General features: G+C 37.0%; 1 long non-coding RNA gene across 1 annotated transcript in view; it reads left to right on the top strand.

Annotated features, from left to right (window-relative positions):
• LOC139167351 (uncharacterized) overlaps positions 1 to 9,995 on the top strand; it is a 109,662-nt gene extending 99,667 nt beyond the window's left edge. The window contains exon 3 of the long non-coding RNA XR_011559109.1: positions 9,435 to 9,995. This is a non-coding gene — a long non-coding RNA (uncharacterized lncRNA). The remainder of the gene's footprint in view (positions 1 to 9,434) is intronic.
• The last annotated feature ends 6,176 nt before the right edge of the window (positions 9,996 to 16,171 follow it).

Below are 16,171 nucleotides of genomic sequence, written 5' to 3'. Positions count from 1 at the left end.
TTTATTTATTGGCAATGAAACAATTCCTTTTGATACTCCTAAGGAGCGTGTTCTTACCATGAATATATTTTAAAGACAGATATTTTCAAAATGTGTAAACGTATGTTAAATATTTGATATGAATATTGCATTGCTTTGGGGACTGTATGCAACTTTCTTTTTCTTCTCTTTCTCCTTCTTCTTTCTTTACCTCTTTTTGCATAACTCCAGCTGATATAGCAACAGCCTGATCACACTGAGAAATGGTTTTCTTCCTTCTGACCGGCTCTACTGAATAATCTAATATGAAGAAAAATGAACCCTTGTGGAAATGTTATCAATTTCTAGCGCTGACACTCTGAGAAATAAAGAAAGAAAATAGTAAAGAATATTATGGTTAGATTGTCTGTAGTGTTAACATTTGCTCCTGACTTTTAGAAATGTTAATTCAGTCTAGTTTTAATTTTATCTCCTGTAGTGCAGTTTATAAAATAAAAAAGGGAAAGGATAAAACACGTCTTAACTAAGAATTAATTTTATTCTTTGACTTTGTCCATGCTGAACTGAAAGTATTTTAATTAATTTGACATGGTGCAAATATTTTCTTTGATATTAAATCTTACATTCTGGTTAAAAAAAGGAATATCCAACATAATTGTAAAAATTTTATTCCATCTAGTCTGAATACATGAAGAGAGAAGTGGGACTAAGGATTCCCATTCCACATTCTGGAAATCCCACATACTTAATAGGCGGTTCCTTCAGGAATATTTGCAAATTAGATACTGGTTCTCATTACACTTTGCCTCTATCCAATTTTAAACCCACCTCTTATCAAAACATGTTTAGTCTTCTCTAAAAACTTCTAAAAAAAAGGAGTAACCTACATATTACATACATGTAGGAACAAAATGTGTGTTTTATTTTGATTAGTTGGAGACTTGCAGCTTTTCCTGACCAATTTTCTGCTAAAAAATTCCTCCCTAGGTTATTCAGTCCCCTGAATTATTCAGATTTTGGATAAGGGTCATTTGGGAACAGATTAGGAGTAAATCTAACTGGAAAATGGCCAGCAGGAAAAGGAAATGATTAAGCCTTGTACCTCAAAATTACTATGCCAGTTTTAAAACAGAAACAAGATCCAGTTTGCCTAATAGCTATTTGCTTGTTGTGAGCTACTGCAAATAAATAAATATCACACCTCATATATAATTGATGCACTTTTGGAGAATATTATGAATGATCATCGGAAATTGCATCAAAGGAAAATGTTCTGCCTTTTGAATGGTTATGCTCTTGGTTGACCACTCTTATTAAAAACGCAACATATTCTTCCTTACATTATACTTTTAAGTTGCTCCAATAAGTAATTGGTTGCAATTCTGTAATATATATTCTATTGTTTAGAGCTTTCTCTCTGCTAAAAGAACATTACTGTTAATGTATAGCCCTATATTCTTCACACACTAAGTAAATGCCTAAATAGGCACATTAATTTGCATATTGGTCATAGAACCACAAGAAATTTAGAGGTTTTCCCCCTTCAAATCTATATTTAACTCCTGCAGCACCATATGTAACTAATCTGGTTTTTGTTGTTGTAAGATATGTCTGGAAACACCTCCAAAACATTTTTATTAAGAAAATGGAAGCATCTGCTAATTCTAAGCTTTAAAAGATGAGCTAATATCCTTGGCTTGCTGTCTGTATCTTTATCATATTTTTTTCAAGAGCTGTTTCTGAAACAAAGAAAGTTATTTGCTTATTAAAATTATGCAGGACTTTAGATTCAAAAAGCGACAGGGTGCTTTTGAGTATCTAGGGTTTCTGAGTATAACAGCCTTGCTTATTGTTAATTCCTTAAACAAAAGATACATTTTCCTGGGTTCTCTGGCAGCTATAGAGGGAAAAGGTGCAGCTACTTTCAGGAGTTGTACATGAGGGTGTGACATTCATGACTCGTGGGGTGCAAGGCACATTTTTGCATTCTAAAAACCACATAGCAGACACTTATTGTTCATTACAAACAGACATTCTTACAGCAAATGATTTGCAGTAAAATAATTTTACAGAAGACAAAGTGATTTCAGGGAAATCATCTTTTTAAAACTAAGGCAGGTAAAAAATCCCAAACTCTTGTCAGAGCAACAAAACAAGCATCACAATAGTGGGACATCTGTTCTGCCATGCATGTACATGCAATGGCATCGCACAAACACAAAAGGGTCTGTGCTTGTGTGATGAATTTTGCCATTTGTTATTTGGACATATTATTGGTCAGACTTGGACAAACGTAAGACACTTATGCTTATGAAATGCACACATTGATATCACCATATTTGAATTATCTTTCACATGTAGACAGTAGTGATCTTAAACAGATGGACATTTTCATCTCTAGAAGTTCTTGATAATTGCTCTGTTTTCCATGCAAAGGATCCTATATTATATGAAAAGACCTATATGGGACAAAGGATGCTTTTTATTACAGAGGTTTGTTCTTTGTAATTGGAATTCAGTGAGAAGATGGGTTTAGTATGAAGATTTGTTTGAATGGGAAAGAATAGAACAGAACAGAATAGAATAGAATTTTTATTGGACAAATGTGGTTGGACACACAAGGAATTTGTCTTGGTGCATATGCTCTCAATGTACCTAAAAGAAAAGATACTTTTGTCAAAAATCATAAGGTACAACAGACTGGATACAAATAAGTAATCCAATCATATTAGGAAACAGTCAATGTAAATTGTAAGGTTACAAGCAGCAAAGTTACACTCATACATTCATTTGTGGGAGGAGATGGGAGATGGGAACGGTGAGAAGATTAATAAAGGTGCATACTTAGTAAATAGTTTGACAGTGTTGAAGGTTCGGGAAAAAACTGTTCTTGTGTCTAGTTGTCTTGATGTGCAGTACTCTGTAACATTGTTTTGAGAGTAGGAGTTGAAAAAGTTTGTGTCTAGGATGTGAGGTATCTGTAAATGTATTTTCACAGCCCTCTTTTTGACTCAGGCAGTATACAGGTCCTCAATGGAAGGCAGGTTGATAGCAATTGTTTTTTCTGCAGTAGATTTTCTAAGTAGTCCTCACTATTATGTCCAAACAGCTGAAAAAGAATTACAGGTAACTTTGAGGCATGTCCTCGAGGTGGGTGCTTTCTTCTGGTTCCATCAAATGTTGAATAAAGCTTCCACCAAGAGAGAATTTTTCTGCCTGATCCAAAATCTTGATAACATATAACAGACTATACAGAAAATACTCAGAGCTGTATGAGTTTCTTCCAGCACATAAAAGTCCATGAAAATTTGTACGTGACAAAATAGACTTAAGTTGGCATTTCCATAGCTAATTTGTTGCCCTTTCTCTTGAATTATTACTGAATGGGATTAATAATACATTGCTGCAATAGGAGGTAAACTCAGAGATTGTCTGAATCTATTCGAAATAGGGACATGTACAGAAAAAAGCTTTTGCTAGAAAAAGCAGGTAAATAAAGTATGGTGTATGGCTCATTTTACCTTCCAATTTCCTATTTTCTGGGTAAGATAGCATCCTGAAAGGCACATGATGGGCAAACAGAAAGCCATTTTTCCATAGGCATTGTCTAGTCTCCTCTCATGGATCAGAGCTTGTCTCAATGAGAGTGGATACTCTAAATCCATAATCAAGTCTACAATAACGGCATCTTCACTATTATTAAGAAAAAATAGTTGAACTTCAAAGGAGTTATGATCTGAAGAGCAAACAGGGAATTATAGAAATGGATAAGGGAAGGTTACTACATGTTACTTCTTTGATATTAAAATATTTTTTTAAACTGAAGATTTTTAAGGATGCATTCAATATTTAATATGCTGTTGACCAGAGGTAGGTTTCTCCTGGTTTGCACCGGTTCTTTAGAACTGGCAGCAAACTGCTGGTAACGTTACGGAGCTGGTTCTGTTGGTGTCGATCTATGGATGCCACCATCTTTTTCGGGGGAATTTTTCCCTGATTTTTCTCCTGCACATGCACAGTAGCTGAGTATCTGGCACTGCGCATGTGCTGCCATCTTGTTTTCAGCTTTAAAAAAAAAATTCAAATTTTTGACATTGTGCGTCCATGCGGTGTGGCCACAGGGTGCACAATACATGCGTAGCCACAGTGTAGGAGGAAGCAAACCATCAGTGAGATAAGTTAGAATCCATCCCTACTATTGGTAACTCAGCTGTAAGTTTAGAAAAACATTTTTTGATGAGTTTTTGGTTATGTTTTCTTTTCTTTGCTCAGTTGGAAACATTAATAATAAAATGAATAATTAACAGAATAACATAGTTGGAGGGACTTTGGAGTCTTCTAGTCCTAACTATCATTTCAGACAAATGATTGTCCAATCTTTTCTTTAAAATCTCCAGTATTAGAGCATCCATGATCCACAGTTTCTGGAGGCAAGTCATTCCACTGATTAATTGTTTTACTATAATTGTCAGGAAATTTATCCTTAGTTTTAGGTTGGTTCTCTCCTTGATTAGTTCCCACGCATTGCTTCTTGTCCTGCCTTCAGGTGCTTAGAATAGCTTGACTCCCTCTTCTTTGTAGCAGCCCCTTAGATATTGGAACACTGCTATCATGTCACCCCTTCTTTTAATTAATTATTAATTAATTAAATGGTTCCTGCAACCATTCTTCATATGTTTTAACCCTCGGTACTCTAATCATCTTTGTTGCTCTTCTCTGCACTCTTTCTAGAGTCTCATTTTAATATTGTGGCGACCAAAATTGGATGCACTATTCCAAATGTGTTCTTACCAAGGCATTATAAAGTGGTATTAACACTTCATGTGATCTTGAGTCTATCCCTCTGTTAGTATAGCCTTGGACTTTTAAAAAAAGTAGATGGAACTGAAAACTGCAAATCAAAGAAGCAGGTGACTTGAAGCACATTGACATGGGCATGGCACTTTGAATCTTACAAATGCTCTTGCTGTGTTTTTCAAAACAACTTTTTACTTTCTATATTGTGGCTGTTCCAGGCCAGATGTACTATATTTTTCAGAGAATAAAACGCACCATATCTGAATGAAAGGGAGAATAAAGAAGCACTATTTAGGGAGGAGATAGAGTTAGAGAAAATAATAAGAGAAAAAACTGAGGGTACTAAGGTGCAATCAAGCAATATATATAAGATTTTAGTGAAGTCAGACAGGGATGTGATCCAAGGATTGACTAAATGGTGGCAAAATGAGATACAACTAGAGATGCAAGAGATGGAAAATACAGTAGAGAATATAAGGAAAATCAAGAATACAAGAGTTAGGGAAATGAGAAGGAAAATATTACATAAGTGGTATTACACACCCGTTCAACTTGCACACTTTCAGCGGAACGTTAAAGGTATCTGTTGGCATGGATGCCAAGATAAAGGAGTGTTTATGCATATGCTCTGGGAATGCCCAGTGGTGCAGAACCTTTGGCAAAAAGTGCAAGAGGATATTAATAGGATATTAAATATAAGATGGGTGATTACTAAGGAAATGGCAGTATTAGTAAAAAGTAGTGAGATGGGAGAATACAGAGAAATAAACAAACAGCGATAGAAAGCGCTCAGGCAGTAATAGTCTTGGGGTGGAAAGATGTGACAAAATGGACAATGCAAAATTGGTATAGGTATATGGTGGACCACATTTAATTCGAGATTATAGATAAAGGGATGAATTCGATTAATGAAATTGATTTGCAACAGCTGATGGGGCGATGGGACAAGGTAAGATGATATATGGCGAGTAGGATCCGAGACCAAGCTATAAGAAACAAGTTGGAATCACTCTATAATATGTAAAGAAATATTTCACTCTTGGGTTTAAAATGATTTATACAAGAAATACCCCAACTGGTAGTGGGGTATGATTGATTGTCTGGTGGTGAGATCACTGAGCACATGTTATATGTTATATGTTGTGTGTGTGTTTTATATTATAAAACTCAATAAAAATATTAATTAAAAAAGAGTATAAAATGCACCTTTCCCCTCTCAAAAGGGAGTTAAAATTTGGATGCCTCTTATACTCTGAATGTAGCTTTTTCAAAGCTTTTTCCTCCAGTTGTAATGAGGTGCTAACGATCTTCTTGGCTTGCAGGCTTTTTCACTGATACTCTCTCTAAAGAAGGGTTTTTTCAGCCCTAACCAGGGGATAAAATAATGTGCTAAAGCTGACCAGACTAAGGATGCTAGCCAGGAAAATACCTGATAGGCAAATTTCCCTCCCTATTTTTATCCCCCCAAACTGGGATGGGTGTTATACTCCGAGGTGTGTCTTATATTCTGAAAAATACGGTATTTTGTATTCCAAACTAAAAATTATAATGGCTATTAATTTTGGGTGCTATCAGATAATTTGGCTCTGGTATAGCTTCTATCCAAATCTATAGATTTGATTTATTGCATTTGCAAGAGTTGTTCTAAAGGACGGTAATCCCTTCAGAAAATGCTGCATGCTGGCAGAACAGGAAACCAATTAGAAATCAGTAGATGATAAATGGGCATTTGTAGCAGCAGTTTACTTAATATCCCCATTAAATAAGCCTCTTTGCATTGATCATTTAATTTCCTCCAAGTCTTTGTGGTTCTGTAATTGCTGTCTAAATAAGCTTTGTGCTGAAATCCAAATATACTCTTGGATTGGAAGGGAGTGATCCTTTCCATTCTTTGTCTTCCTAGTTGCCAAGATCTGTCAGGAATGATCATGTAAATTTCCACTTTTCTTATAGTCTCCTTGAACAAATGGAAAAATGATGGGAACACAACTTCTCAAAAGAGATGAGTTGTACTGCAAGAACCCTTCTGCTCAATTGTATTTCTGAATTGTTTTTTTTAACATCCTGTAAAATAAACTGAACTTGTAATATTGTATGGCACTTTTTCATTTTGGAAAAGTCACTGGGGGTTGAACTAAATCTGTGGCAGTAGTAGTGATGTGCTACAGAGATTTTGCAACAATTTCTGGATAGAGGTGACTGGAGGTATTATGGACAAAACATGAGATTGGGGCAGAGAATATGGCTTTCGGAACTAAATAATGATAGGATAACATAAAGAACTCCAGAGGAATTTAGCTTAAGCTTTTCCTTTTTTTCTATCTCTCTATTAAACTAAAACTCTGAGACAGAGAACAGATCTCCAGAGACCAATAAGTGATTTTAAAAAGCATGTTTATTTTATTTTATTTTATTTTTATTTCCTCCAACTTGAACATCTGAAGGTCTTAGGAATGTGAATAAAATTTTAATATTTTAAAAACAATAAAAATAGGCATTTTGAAGCAGAACTGATAAATTCAATATGATATAATTTTAAAGTAATACAATATGTAAATAATTAAAGGTAGCACTTCTTTTTGCCCTTTTAAAAACAAATATTTGTAAACTATTTGATGCAACTCCCCCCCACCAATATTGCTAGGCTGCTTATTGCAGCATATCTCTCTGTGTGCTTGTGTGTTCATAAGAGAGATGAATTAAGAATATCAGGAATATATGTCAAGAATGTATTTTTCCAACAAGGTCACCAATATATGAAGGTCATCCCAGCTACCCAGTTAACAAGCAGGCATCTATACTGTCCAGCAACTATATAGGAAGATGCCAAAATCACTTTAATGACAGTGGTAAAAGCATCAATTCATACTGTGCAGGAGAAGCAATAGTAAAGAACTCCTATTTATAAAATATAAAGTGATGACATAGAGTTGGATGGCCTTCAGGTTGGATGGGAGCTAAGGAAGAGCTGGGGATCTGTTGGAATAGTAGTTGGAAGAGGAAGAGGCAGAATTTTCTTTTCTTTTGCTAATCAGTTGCTGAATCTGGATGCAAGGAGGTAAGTAATAACTATAAATGTCTATAGAATGTTCAAAATATTAGACTTTTTTTTAAAAAAAAAAACCTGCTTTATTATTGTTCTAGACAACTTAATAAAATTAAGAAGTTTTTTAAAAAAAATAAATGTTTGATCAGAAGAGGCCCAGTGCTATTGTATTTTCTTTTAAATAATAGAGAACAATGTATATTTCCAGAAATCAACGTCAGTTTTAAAGATTTACAAAAGTATAATCTGAAATATAAGTGTCCAGTTTTAGGATTAAGATAAGGCAGCTGAGTTAAATCCCGACAGTCATTTTTAGAGTAGATCTATTTAAATTTTATTTATTTATTTATATTTGTCAAACAATTATAGTATGGCAATTTTTATAAATGAAACATTAGAAAATCAATGATGAAAAGTAATGATAGAAGACAATAGAACAAGGATGGGAGGCACAATGGTGCACTTATGCATGCCCCTTAATTGGGAGGTATGTAATAGTTTCTTACATTTAAGAAAACATTCTGGTGTTAATATACTGCCATAATGTACATTTCCCCAATTCTTTGCTATTTGTATGGGTCAGGCACATATGCAAAGAAATACACAGCAAATAGTGTATATTTGCTGTTTGCTGTTTGTCAAATTGCTGGGAGGCAGAGGCCTTTTTACCTTGTTTTCTTTCCCCAAAACTAATGTGCGTCTTATACTCCAATGCGTTTTATATTCCAAAGAAGCGGTAGTTATTTAATCTTGGTTTGTTCAATAAGACACAATTCAGGTTTTTTTTTTAACACATGCAACACATAAGCTAAAATCAGCAGTTTTGATTATTAACTTTTGTAGGGAAAACCAATGCAGTGTACATAGAACTTGTTCTATTTATCCCACAATAATCCTTTGAAGCAGTCTTAGCTAACAGAACTTGATTGTAGCGGAGAATGGAGTAGAATCTAGATCTTCCTGATATTAACCTTGCTCAAAATTACAGTTCAGTACTGTTCAATACAGTTCAGTGAGAGTTCTTCACAAGTCTCATAGCTAATCAAACATGTTTACCTAGCAACAATGCCTCTTGATTGCATATGGTTCTCCAGATATTGTTTTCCCCCATGTTCTTAAGCTTTAATTGAAAGACCAGAAAACAAAACATTTAGAATAAGACTTATTCCCAGTTGGGATGGCTTGAGGAGAGCATATTGCTGAGAAACTATTTAACTATTTGATATGCACATGTGCATAAGTTGAAAATATTTGTAGGTAAGGATATTTCATCAAAATCAGTAAGCATGGGGAATTTTAGAAGCTGAACTCCATAGATCTTAAGGTTGCCAAGTTTGGAAACTTCTAGTCTTGTCCTTAGCTGACCTGAGTGGTGGTGGCTTTTTTATTATCAATATTTACTATATAAATCAATACCAAACCAGAATGATAAGGACTGAAGTACTGGTTCAAAGGGATGCAAAATCAAGCATTTGCTGAGATTCTCCCAAAGCAACATAGTTCCATTCCTCCTAATACGACCCTTGCAGATATATATATATATATATATATATATATTTACAAAATCCTATTTTCTACAAAATCCATTTATCACACGTTCTTTTTCTTCCAGATTCGAGTATCCATAAAGAGCATCAAAGTCCTAAGTGCTCAAAGATCCTACAGTCAGGATTGAAAGTGACTACAAATTGCCTGGCTCCTATCTGAGCTACCATCATCTTTGTCATTGATGGCAATTGCAAATTGAAATGCCTTGATGGCTATTACCTGAATATGTCAGATATTTCCAGGTGCAGGTTTATATGAATAACTGAGAATAACTGCTGAAATATGTCTTCATGAATAACTGGAACTCCTCTTTTGATCGATACTCACTTGCCATAATTTAATGGTTTTCTCCTTGTTTTAAGATAAGGTAAAGCAATAAAATGCTTGAATGTGCTAAATTTGATTTTAATGAAGTAAGTAATAGAAATCGTATTGATTGGAAAACTAATGGATCTCACTCTCTGAGTATAGGTTGATATTCAGAACTGGTAATATATGAAATTCCAGCCATTTTCTACCCTTATCCGCCTTCTCATTTTATTCAAAAGTGACAAAATTCAGGGTTTTTTTTGTTCAGTCTTGTATAATCTATTGAAGGCAAATAAAATACAGTGCAGATCTGTAATTCAAAGTCTTTACTGAAATGTTATTTTCTCTTCCCCCCCCACCTAAAAGGATATTCAGTGAGAAGATGAAAAATGGACAAGGTCTGCATGGATGGACATCTTTATATGTAATGTTAGATTCCAACCAATGAGCAATCTGTAATGGGTCACTAAAAGTATCAATTATTTCAGACACTGTGGAATGGGATTAGCATCAGCAATCTTGCAAACCCAGAACACTTCTTTTTCTTCACTAGTGATTTAATCTGCAAGCCAGTCCTCATTGTGTAGATGTAAAAATGACAGATAATTTGGGTTGTGTTGTCTATGGCTCCATTCTCTGTTAACACAGGATGCCAACATTTTCAGACCAACCATTGGTTAAAATCAAATCAAATCAATGATATAGCTGGTATATCCCGCCAGCTAAGTATATCTGGTATATCCTGGTATATCCACCTAAGGGAAAAATTTGTGTATATTTTTCTATCCACCAAGAGACTCCTGCAACAGGTTATCCAATTTTGCCTCCCTAAAAAGGAGTAACAGAGCCTTATGACTTTTGGTTAGCTTCAGAAAGAACTTGTTGCTGTCAGGAGCAGAAAGGACTATCTTAAGACTGTTTTTTGGGGGGCTTCAATTGGTTTAAGACTGTTGTTTGGGATGGAAGCAAGATGCAACCAATACTCTGTGATCAAGAAGGCATCTTGCAGTTATGAATATGTCTGGTATTAATGCAAACTGCAAAGTGGGCCAACAGTTTAAAAGTTCTGAATTTTGCAGAGATTTTATGCCAATTTATTCTTGATACATGTCTTCTGAAGAAGTTCAGCAAGTTCCTATAATTATCTGGTAATGAAGCCCTTACCTTTTAAAAAAATAGAGAAATCATAGTCTTTGAATCTTGCCTTAAAGTTCTCTTCCCCAGGTTTTCTGCTCTCACGTCCTTTTTTGCAGGCAGATCATCAGCAAAGAAGGATGAAAGACTCTTCCACATACTTCTTGCCAAATGAATAACACAATTAAGGTACATGTGGAAGTGGAGTGACAATAGCATGTCCCATAAGTACAAACCCCCTCAGGGGCTATGCGGCAATAGGCAATGATGTATTTGGCAGCTATTTGCATACAACCAATGTCTTGATGGTGAGGTGGCTGATGACTGTCCTGTGAAGAAAGAACAAGATTGTTTTAATGACTCAAATTGACATCACAGACAGGAGGACTATTTGGCATAAAATAAATTAATGCTTTCATTTTATGAGTGTTTCTCTTTTATGACGATTGAGAAGTCAATTTTTACCAACTTGATGTCCTCCATATGCATTAGGCCTCAATTCTATTATTCTAATCCAGGATAGTACAATTCATGCTGGCATGGAATGATGGGAGTTATGATCAAAAATATATATTTTAATCCTTGCTCTGTGTTTGTAGATGTTCTTTGCCCATTTCCCTTCAAATATTTGAGAATGTCCCTTTCTGGAACCAATTTTGCATCAAGCCCAGTTCCAAGGCTCGCCACACATGTGTGTGTGTGTGTGTGTGTGAAAATGGCTCTACATGGCTCAGGGCCAGACTATCTATGGGACCACCTCTTACCACATACCTCCCAGAGACAAATAAGAACACACAGAGTTGGCTTCCTCCAGGTCCCGTCGACTAGGAATGTAGGTTGGCGGGACCGTGGGGGAGGGCCTTCTCTGTGGCTACCCCCGCTCTATGGAAACAAATACCTCAAATGTCCATATTGCTCCCACCCTACTGGCCTTCCATAAGGCCACGAAGACCTGCTCTGCCAGAAGACCTCGGGGCCATAAATTGTACATCTTTCACAGCCAAACTGTATGAATGGTGTGAATGCATGCAATTATGCCTCTTTTATAATAAATGGGTTTTATTACGGGGTTTGGTTTTTAGATATTATATTTGACTTATTTTATTGCTTTGTACCTTTTTATATTGTGTTATTGTTTTTTAAGCCACTCTGAGTCCTTCGGGATTAGGCGGCATGGAAGTTGAATTAAACAAACAAACAAACAAACAAACAAACAAACAAAGAGGTAGCGGTGCTAAAAAACAAACAGCAATACGAAGGGTGATAAACTCCAGATCTACGCAGCTCCTATGAGGCTCTGATGGATGATGACATGACGTGACCCAGAGGTGAATAGCTGAGCTGGCCAGGCAGTTTGAACATTAAAGGAAGAAATCTGCATGCATCTGGGATGGAGGGGTGGAGCTATATAGTGGCCTTGATGGATGGTGGTTGGGTTGCTGAGTGAGCTTATGAGTATAAGTGTTGGTTATGACCTATAAAGCCCTTCATGGCACCGGACCAGAATATCTCCGGGACCGCCTTCTGCCGCACGAATCCCAGCGACCAGTTAGGTCCCACAGAGTTGGCCTTCTCCGGGTCCCGTCAACTAAACAATGTCATTTGGTGGGACCCAGGGGAAGAGCCTTCTCTGTGGTGGCCCCGACCCTTTGGAATCAACTCCCCCCAGATATCAGAGTTGCCCCCACCCTCCTAGCCTTTCGTAAGCTCCTTAAAACCCACCTCTGTCGTCAGGCATGGGGGAATTGACATGTTCCTTCCCCCTAGGCTTATAAAATTTATGTATGGTATGCTAGTGTGTATGATTGGTTTTAACTTGTGGTGTTTTAAAATTAATTTAAATATTGGATTTGTTTACATTGTATGGCGATTGCTGTGAGCCGCCCCGAGTCTGCGGAGAGGGGCGGCATACAAATCTGATTAATAAATAAATAAAATAAATAAATAAGCAGCGCTGGTAAGCAAACGCTCCCAGGGCTGACTTTAACTGATAATCAAATTCATTGCATTCCAAGGTCTTGGCTTGCAGCAGAATAAAGCATTTTACAGCTGTGGCTTCTTTACTTGTACACGCTGTTCCTGGATAGGCTGAGAGAAAGTCAGCCATTCCTTATCACTTCCATTTCTGTTGAGGGGAGTGAATCTTGGAGCTGCAGTATGGCAGAAGGTAAGGTGCCAGCAGAATTGGAAGTAGAGGTTGTGGCAGAAAAAGAGAAGGAGGTCACAGTTATTGAGGAGACTTCTCTGCCTGTGGTGAGGCCTAAAGAGCATGAACCCTGGAAGGAGGGTTGCAGGGAGGATAGTCAAATCCCCCATGAAATTGGGCTTGCCAAAAGTCATCAGGGGAGTGGGGACATAGCTCTGCCTTGACTGGGCCTGCATATTCTAGAACCACACCCTCTCATGATGGAGCCCCCTTCCAAGGATGGAGGGAAAAACGCTGGGTTGAGGATGATGAGGATGAAGCGGAGTTACCTCACTGATCCTGGAAGTAATATTATGGAGATACTAATGGAATGGTTCAAGAGGCTAGTTTTGTGATGCGCCCTCCTGGCAGCCCGGGTCAAAGGGGTGGAACCTACAGGGGCCTAACAGAATGATACCTGACTGGATACCCGTTTTCATTTTGCAAGCTGCAATTGGATTCAATAAACAGATGGCAGGGAGTTAAAGAGCAACTAAGTTCATGTACATATAGTTCTTCTTTGGAAGATGTGATGCGAGGTTTAGATAAAGCATCACATAGAGGAGTTATGTTACAAGACAGGGACCAACAGACAAGGGGAAGGGATCCAGTGACCGATCAAGGAAATGGCCATGTTAGGGGTGGCGCATCGCAGGATCAGCAACCTCAGTGGGGTCCTGGGACATAGCCTAAACCTGCGTCCTGGGGGCCACCACCAATACAAGCAACATTTGATGGAAGTCTGGACCACGTGGCCCTCTTCTTCAATCAAATAATTGGTTATATAGGCATGTATGTAAGATTTGATCATTGTATCTGTCCAGAATCACCAGACATTACAAGAAGCTATATACAAGGCTCTGATAGACTTATGGTGTACTCAGTATTTAATCCGCCATAGTGCAATAGATGAATTGGGGGTTAGGGCAGTGCAGATGTGCCACTAAATTTGAGCAGATGGACAGGTCTGTGTTGGGCGGTTTCCCAGCCACACAAGAGATTTTACAGAACCTGTTACCTTAGGGATAGGTGAACATAGGGAGAATATTTGGTTCATTGTCATAGAGAAGATGATTGAACCTATCATATTGGAGCTGGCCTGGTTGTATAAATGGAAACTGACTATATGGTGGGAAAGAGGTTTCTGGAAATTGTGGATTACAGTGGGCATAGAACCACCAGCCGGGAGACAGACAAGGGGGTGAGAGAAAAGAATCTCCCATCCAGTCAAATTTCCCGAGTATATACGGTGATTTGGCAGAGGTCTTTAGTGAGGAGGAATGTGACATCCTACCACCTCATCGTTCTACCCATTGTCCTACCGATTGTGCCATAGAACTAATTCTCATGGTGACATTGCCTAAGCTGTGCATATACTCCGTGACTCCTAAAAAACTCAAAGAGCTACGATGTTACATAGATAAAAATTTGGCCAGAGGTTTTATTACACCTAGTAGGTCAAGAATGGCTGCACCTGATTTGATTTGAGATAAAAACGATGGTGGTCTCTGCTTATGTGTGGACTTTCAGAGCCTGAATGCAGTATGTGTGAAGCATTGCTACCATCTACCTCTCTTGAAAGATCTACTTGCCACCCTAGTGACTGGTCACATCTTAACGAAACTTGACCTTAGGGAGGCGTGCTACTGGGTGCATATCAAACCAAGAGATGAATGGAAAACAAGGGGAGCTATCAATTTGATGTCATGCCGTTTGGGATGCAGGTTGCCCTGGCTGTGTTCATGCAGTTGATTAATGAGCTCCTGCATGAACACTTGTATCGGGGAGTCCTGGTATACCTGAACAATATCCTAATGCTAGTTCTTCCATACTAACATTATGGAAGAACACATTCGGTTAGTATGAGAGGTGACTGCTATCATGTCATCCCAAATCCTTCTCTAAACATATGCAGCTCCTGAAAACATTCATCATAAGTTTTAGCCTCCATCTTCTAATAATCTTTGTTGCTTTTCTCTGCATTCTTTCTAGAGTCTCAATATCTTTTTGTATCCCAATGACCAAAATTGGATGCAATATTCAAAGTGCTATCTTACTAAAGCAGTACATGATACATGATTTTGATACTGCTTCTTTGTTGTTGCAGTGTAAAACTGCATTGGCTTTTTTGGCAGCTTCAGTATACTACTGGCTCAAGTGGTTGTCCTACATACTTCTCACACTTACTGTTGTGTTTATTCCTGAGGACCCACACCAAATTTTCATTACTTTGTTGAAGCTATTTTGATTTTAACAATAGCACTTAAACTAATATACCACTTCATAGTGCTTTACAGCATTCTCTCAATGGTTTACAAAGTCAGCATATTGCCCAAAATAATCTTTGCCCTCATTTTATTGACCTTGGAAGAATGGAAGGCTGAGTCAACCTTGAGCCTTGGAAAGATTGAACTCCAAACTGTGGGCAGAGGTAGCCTGAAATACTGCATTATAACCACTGTGCCACCAGGGCAGAAGGAGAATGTAAAGTTGTTTTCAAATACTGTGAGAAACACAGTTATTTCACTAAGAATGAAAGATGGGCGATAATAATATGACTGATTTGTATATTATCTTTTCACACATTTGCACCTTTAAGTTGTAATTCATTAAAACCTTTTCATAACTATCTGGGTAAAAGACATTTAAAGCATTGTCAATGGGATACTAGGAATAACAGTTTTGATAGAATTGTAGTGCCCATGATTTTACCTGAAGAAACTGGTTAAAATGATACATAGGTATAAATTAAACACACATAGTTTTGGAACTAAGTATCATATCCTTTCTTTATTCCTATGTGGTACAGTTTATCTTAGAATCTATCTCTGCTTCTCATTACAGGTTATTTTTAAAACGTTGATGCAATTCCGGTTTAAAAGTATGAATGTCTTTTTAAAGGAAAAGTAATAATTTACATTCAGCAATTTTTCTTCTTTAAAACTTAATTGAACTATGTTTTTGACAGCTAAATAAATGGATTCTATTAAAAAGATTATTATAAACTCAGATTATTTAGTATTCCTTTTTTATTATCTACTGTAGACTCTATTGGGAACTGTGAGTTTCTTTTCTTCATTTCTAGCATTGATTCTTGCATTAGATGGTTACATTGAATAATTAATATACTTCAAGTGATTGATGATTTGCATGGCCTGAATATTAGGTTATCA

Source organism: Erythrolamprus reginae, chromosome 4 (assembly GCF_031021105.1).
Source record: "Erythrolamprus reginae isolate rEryReg1 chromosome 4, rEryReg1.hap1, whole genome shotgun sequence".
NCBI lineage: Eukaryota > Metazoa > Chordata > Lepidosauria > Squamata > Dipsadidae > Erythrolamprus > Erythrolamprus reginae.
The sequence above is the reverse complement of the archived record's forward strand: the minus strand, read 5'-3'. Positions and strand labels throughout refer to the sequence as shown.